The following is a 6,719-nucleotide window of genomic DNA, read 5'->3' on the forward strand; positions in this document are numbered from 1 at the left end:
TCAAATTTATCTTTCGTGAAAAAGTTTTAACTGTTAAATTCTCAAATTCATCTTTCGTGAAAAAGTTTCTATTCTCAAATTTTCAAATCTATTTTTCGTGAGAAAGTTACAATTGTCAAATTTTCGAATCTATCTTTCGTGAAAAAGTTTCAATTGTCAAATTCTCAAATGCATCTTTCGTGAGAAAGTTTTAACTTTCAAATTTTCAAATTCGTCTTTTGTGAAAAAGTTTCAACTGGCAAATTTTCAAATTCATGTTTCGTGAGAAAGTTTCAACTGTCAAATTTTCAAATTCATCCTTCGTGAGATTTCGTGAAAAAGTTTTAACTGTTAAATTCTCAAATTCATCTTTAGTGAAAAAGTTTCAATTGTCAAATTTTCAAATCTATCTTTCGTGAAAGAGTTTGAATTGTCAAATTCTCAAATGCATCTTTCGTGACAAAGTTTTAACTTTCAAATTTTCACATTCATCTTTTGTGAAAAAGTTTCAATACTCAAATTTTCAAATCTATTTTTCGTGAGAAAGTTTTAACTTTCAAATTTCAAAATTCATCTTTTGTGTCAAAGTTTCAATACTCAAATATTCAAATCTATTTTTCGTGAGAACGTTTCAACTGTCAAATTTTCAAATTCATCTTTCGTGAGAAAGTTTCAACTATTAAATTCTCAAATTTATCTTTCGTGAAAAAGTTTTAATTGTTAATTTCTCAAATTCATCTTTCGTGCGAAAGGTTCAATTGTCAAATTCTCAAATGCATCTTTCGTGAGAAAGTTTTAACTGTCAAATTTTCAAATTCATCTTTTGTTAAAAAGTTTCAACCGTCAAATTTTCAAATTCATGTTTCGTGAGAAAGTTTCAACTGTCAAATTTTCAAATTCATCCTTCGTGAGATTTCGTGAAAAAGTTTTAACTGTTAAATTCTCAAATTCATCTTCAGTGAAAAAGTTTCAATTTTCAAATTTTCAAATCTATTTTTCGTGAGAAAGTTTCAATTGTCAAATTCTCAAATGCATCTTTCGTGAGAAAGTTTTAACTTTCCAATTTTCAAATTCATCTTTTGTGAAAAAGTTTCAATACTCAAATTTTCAAATCTATTTTTCGTTAGAAACTTTCAATAGTCAAATTTTCAAATCTATCTTTCGTGAAAAATTTTCAATTGTCAAATTCTCAAATGCATCTTTCGTGAGAAGGTTTTAACTTTCAAATTTTCACATTCATCTTTTGTGAAAAAGTTTCAATACTCAAATTTTCAAATCTATTTTTCGTGAGAAAGTTACAATTGTCAAATTTTCGAATCTATCTTTCGTGAAAAAGTTTCAATTGTCAAGTTCTCAAATTCATCTTTTGTGAAAAAGTTTCAATACTCAAATTTTCAAATCTATTTTTGGTGAGAAAGTTACAATTGTCAAATTTTCGAATCTATCTTTCGTGAAAAAGTTTCAATTGTCAAGTTCTCAAATTCATCTTTTGTGAAAAAGTTCCAACTGTCAAATTTCCAAATTCATCTTTCGTGAGAAAGTTTCAATTGTCAAATTCTCAAATTTATCTTTCGTGAGAAAGTTTCAAATGTCAAATTCTCAAATTCATCTTTCGTGAGAAAGTTTTAACTGTTAAATTCTCAAATGCATCTTTCGTGAGAAAGTTTTTACTTTCAAATTTTCAAATTCATCTTTTGTGAAAAAGTTTCAATACTCAAATATTCAAATCTATTTTTCTCGAGAACGTTTCAACTGTCAAATTTTCAAATTCATCTTTCGTGAGAAAGTTTCAACTATTAAATTCTCAAATTTATCTTTCCTGAAAAAGTTTTAACTGTTAAATTTTCAAATTCATCTTTTGTGAAAAAGTTTCAATACTCAAATTTTCAAATCTATTTTTCGTTAGAAACTTTCAATTGTCAAATTTTCAAATCTATCTTTCGTGAAAAATTTTCAATTGACAAATTCTCAAATGCATCTTTCGTGAGAAGGTTTTAACTTTCCAATTTTCAAATTCATCTTTTGTGAAAAAGTTTCAATACTCAAATTTTCAAATCTATTTTTCGTTAGAAACTTTCAATTGTCAAATTTTCAAATCTATCTTTCGTGAAAAATTTTCAATTGTCAAATTCTCAAATGCATCTTTCGTGAGAAGGTTTTAACTTTCAAATTTTCACATTCATCTTTTGTGAAAAAGTTTCAATACTCAAATTTTCAAATCTATTTTTCGTGAGAAAGTTACAATTGTCAAATTTTCGAATCTATCTTTCGTGAAAAAGTTTCAATTGTCAAGTTCTCAAATTCATCTTTTGTGAAAAAGTTCCAACTGTCAAATTTCCAAATTCATCTTTCGTGAGAAAGTTTCAATGGTCAAATTCTCAAATTTATCTTTCGTGAGAAAGTTTCAAATGTCAAATTCTCAAATTCATCTTTCGTGAGAAAGTTTTACCTGCTAAATTCTCAAATTCATATTTCGTGAAAAAGTTTTAACTGTTAAATTCTCAAATGCATCTTTCGTGAGAAAGTTTTTACTTTCAAATTTTCAAATTCATCTTTTGTGAAAAAGTTTCTATACTCAAATATTCAAATCTATTTTTCTCGAGAACGTTTCAACTGTCAAATTTTCAAATTCATCTTTCGTGAGAAAGTTTCAACTATTAAATTCTCAAATTTATCTTTCGTGAAAAAGTTTTAACTGTTAAATTCTCAAATTCATCTTTCGTGAAAAAGTTTCTATTCTCAAATTTTCAAATCTATTTTTCGTGAGAAAGTTACAATTGTCAAATTTTCGAATCTATCTTTCGTGAAAAAGTTTCAATTGTCAAATTCTCAAATGCATCTTTCGTGAGAAAGTTTTAACTTTCAAATTTTCAAATTCGTCTTTTGTGAAAAAGTTTCAACTGGCAAATTTTCAAATTCATGTTTCGTGAGAAAGTTTCAACTGTCAAATTTTCAAATTCATCCTTCGTGAGATTTCGTGAAAAAGTTTTAACTGTTAAATTCTCAAATTCATCTTTAGTGAAAAAGTTTCAATTGTCAAATTTTCAAATCTATCTTTCGTGAAAGAGTTTGAATTGTCAAATTCTCAAATGCATCTTTCGTGACAAAGTTTTAACTTTCAAATTTTCAAATTCATCTTTTGTGAAAAAGTTTCACTACTCAAATTTTCAAATCTATTTTTCGTGAGAAAGTTTCAATTGTCAAATTTTCAAATCTATCTTTCGTGAAAAATTTTCAATTGTCAAATTCTCAAATGCATCTTTCGTGAGAAGGTTTTATCTTTCAAATTTTCACATTCATCTTTTGTGAAAAAGTTTCAATACTCAAATTTTCAAATCTATTTTTCGTGAGAAAGTTACAATTGTCAAATTTTCGAATCTATCTTTCGTGAAAAAGTTTCAATTGTCAAGTTCTCAAATTCATCTTTTGTGAAAAAGTTTCAATACTCAAATTTTCAAATCTATTTTTGGTGAGAAAGTTACAATTGTCAAATTTTCGAATCTATCTTTCGTGAAAAAGTTTCAATTGTCAAGTTCTCAAATTCATCTTTTGTGAAAAAGTTCCAACTGTCAAATTTCCAAATTCATCTTTCGTGAGAAAGTTTCAATTGTCAAATTCTCAAATTTATCTTTCGTGAGAAAGTTTCAAATGTCAAATTCTCAAATTCATCTTTCGTGAGAAAGTTTTACCTGCTAAATTCTCAAATTCATATTTCGTGAAAAAGTTTTAACCGTTAAATTCTCAAATGCATCTTTCGTGAGAAAGTTTTTACTTTCAAATTTTCAAATTCATCTTTTGTGAAAAAGTTTCAATACTCAAATATTCAAATCTATTTTTCTCGAGAACGTTTCAACTGTCAAATTTTCAAATTCATCTTTCGTGAGAAAGTTTCAACTATTAAATTCTCAAATTTATCTTTCCTGAAAAAGTTTTAACTGTTAAATTTTCAAATTCATCTTTTGTGAAAAAGTTTCAATACTCAAATTTTCAAATCTATTTTTCGTTAGAAACTTTCAATTGTCAAATTTTCAAATCTATCTTTCGTGAAAAATTTTCAATTGACAAATTCTCAAATGCATCTTTCGTGAGAAGGTTTTATCTTTCAAATTTTCAAATTCATCTTTTGTGAAAAAGTTTCACTACTCAAATTTTCAAATCTATTTTTCGTGAGAAAGTTTCAATTGTCAAATTTTCAAATCTATCTTTCGTGAAAAATTTTCAATTGTCAAATTCTCAAATGCATCTTTCGTGAGAAGGTTTTAACTTTCAAATTTTCACATTCATCTTTTGTGAAAAAGTTTCAATACTCAAATTTTCAAATCTATTTTTCGTGAGAAAGTTACAATTGTCAAATTTTCGAATCTATCTTTCGTGAAAAAGTTTCAATTGTCAAGTTCTCAAATTCATCTTTTGTGAAAAAGTTCCAACTGTCAAATTTCCAAATTCATCTTTCGTGAGAAAGTTTCAATGGTCAAATTCTCAAAGTTATCTTTCGTGAGAAAGTTTCAAATGTCAAATTCTCAAATTCATCTTTCGTGAGAATGTTTTACCTGCTAAATTCTCAAATTCATATTTCGTGAAAAAGTTTTAACTGTTAAATTCTCAAATGCATCTTTCGTGAGAAAGTTTTTACTTTCAAATTTTCAAATTCATCTTTTGTGAAAAAGTTTCTATACTCAAATATTCAAATCTATTTTTCTCGAGAACGTTTCAACTGTCAAATTTTCAAATTCATCTTTCGTGAGAAAGTTTCAACTATTAAATTCTCAAATTTATCTTTCGTGAAAAAGTTTTAACTGTTAAATTCTCAAATTCATCTTTCGTGAAAAAGTTTCTATTCTCAAATTTTCAAATCTATTTTTCGTGAGAAAGTTACAATTGTCAAATTTTCGAATCTATCTTTCGTGAAAAAGTTTCAATTGTCAAATTCTCAAATGCATCTTTCGTGAGAAAGTTTTAACTTTCAAATTTTCAAATTCGTCTTTTGTGAAAAAGTTTCAACTGGCAAATTTTCAAATTCATGTTTCGTGAGAAAGTTTCAACTGTCAAATTTTCAAATTCATCCTTCGTGAGATTTCGTGAAAAAGTTTTAACTGTTAAATTCTCAAATTCATCTTTAGTGAAAAAGTTTCAATTGTCAAATTTTCAAATCTATCTTTCGTGAAAGAGTTTGAATTGTCAAATTCTCAAATGCATCTTTCGTGACAAAGTTTTAACTTTCAAATTTTCAAATTCATCTTTTGTGAAAAAGTTTCACTACTCAAATTTTCAAATCTATTTTTCGTGAGAAAGTTTCAATTGTCAAATTTTCAAATCTATCTTTCGTGAAAAATTTTCAATTGTCAAATTCTCAAATGCATCTTTCGTGAGAAGGTTTTATCTTTCAAATTTTCACATTCATCTTTTGTGAAAAAGTTTCAATACTCAAATTTTCAAATCTATTTTTCGTGAGAAAGTTACAATTGTCAAATTTTCGAATCTATCTTTCGTGAAAAAGTTTCAATTGTCAAGTTCTCAAATTCATCTTTTGTGAAAAAGTTTCAATACTCAAATTTTCAAATCTATTTTTCGTGAGAAAGTTACAATTGTCAAATTTTCGAATCTATCTTTCGTGAAAAAGTTTCAATTGTCAAGTTCTCAAATTCATCTTTTGTGAAAAAGTTCCAACTGTCAAATTTCCAAATTCATCTTTCGTGAGAAAGTTTCAATTGTCAAATTCTCAAATTTATCTTTCGTGAGAAAGTTTCAAATGTCAAATTCTCAAATTCATCTTTCGTGAGAAAGTTTTACCTGCCAAATTCTCAAATTCATATTTCGTGAAAAAGTTTTAACTGTTAAATTCTCAAATGCATCTTTCGTGAGAAAGTTTTTATTTTCAAATTTTCAAATTCATCTTTTGTGAAAAAGTTTCAATACTCAAATATTCAAATCTATTTTTCTCGAGAACGTTTCAACTGTCAAATTTTCAAATTCATCTTTCGTGAGAAAGTTTCAACTATTAAATTCTCAAATTTATCTTTCGTGAAAAAGTTTTAACTGTTAAATTCTCAAATTCGTCTTTCGTGAAAAAGTTTCTATTCTCAAATTTTCAAATCTATTTTTCGTGAGAAAGTTACAATTGTCAAATTTTCGAATCTATCTTTCGTGAAAAAGTTTCAATTGTCAAATTCTCAAATGCATCTTTGGTGAGAAAGTTTTAACTTTCAAATTTTCAAATTCGTCTTTTGTGAAAAAGTTTCAACTGGCAAATTTTCAAATTCATGTTTCGTGAGAAAGTTTCAACTGTCAAATTTTCAAATTCATCCTTCGTGAGATTTCGTGAAAAAGTTTTAACTGTTAAATTCTCAAATTCATCTTTAGTGAAAAAGTTTCAATTCTCAAATTTTCAAATCTATTTTTCGTGAGAAAGTTTCAATTGTCAAATTCTCAAATGCATCTTTCGTGAGAAAGTTTTAACTTTCCAATTTTCAATTTCATCTTTTGTGAAAAAGTTTCAATACTCAAATTTTCAAATCTATTTTTCGTTAGAAACTTTCAATTGTCAAATTTTCAAATCTATCTTTCGTGAAAAATTTTCAATTGTCAAATTCTCAAATGCATCTTTCGTGAGAAGGTTTTAACTTTCCAATTTTCAAATTCATCTTTTGTGAAAAAGTTTCAATACTCAAATTTTCAAATCTATTTTTCGTTAGAAACTTTCAATTGTCAAATTTTCAAATCTATCTTTCGTGAAAAATTTT

This window comes from Venturia canescens, unplaced genomic scaffold, assembly GCF_019457755.1.
Source record: "Venturia canescens isolate UGA unplaced genomic scaffold, ASM1945775v1 PGA_scaffold_9__1_contigs__length_808678, whole genome shotgun sequence".
Taxonomy (NCBI): domain Eukaryota; kingdom Metazoa; phylum Arthropoda; class Insecta; order Hymenoptera; family Ichneumonidae; genus Venturia; species Venturia canescens.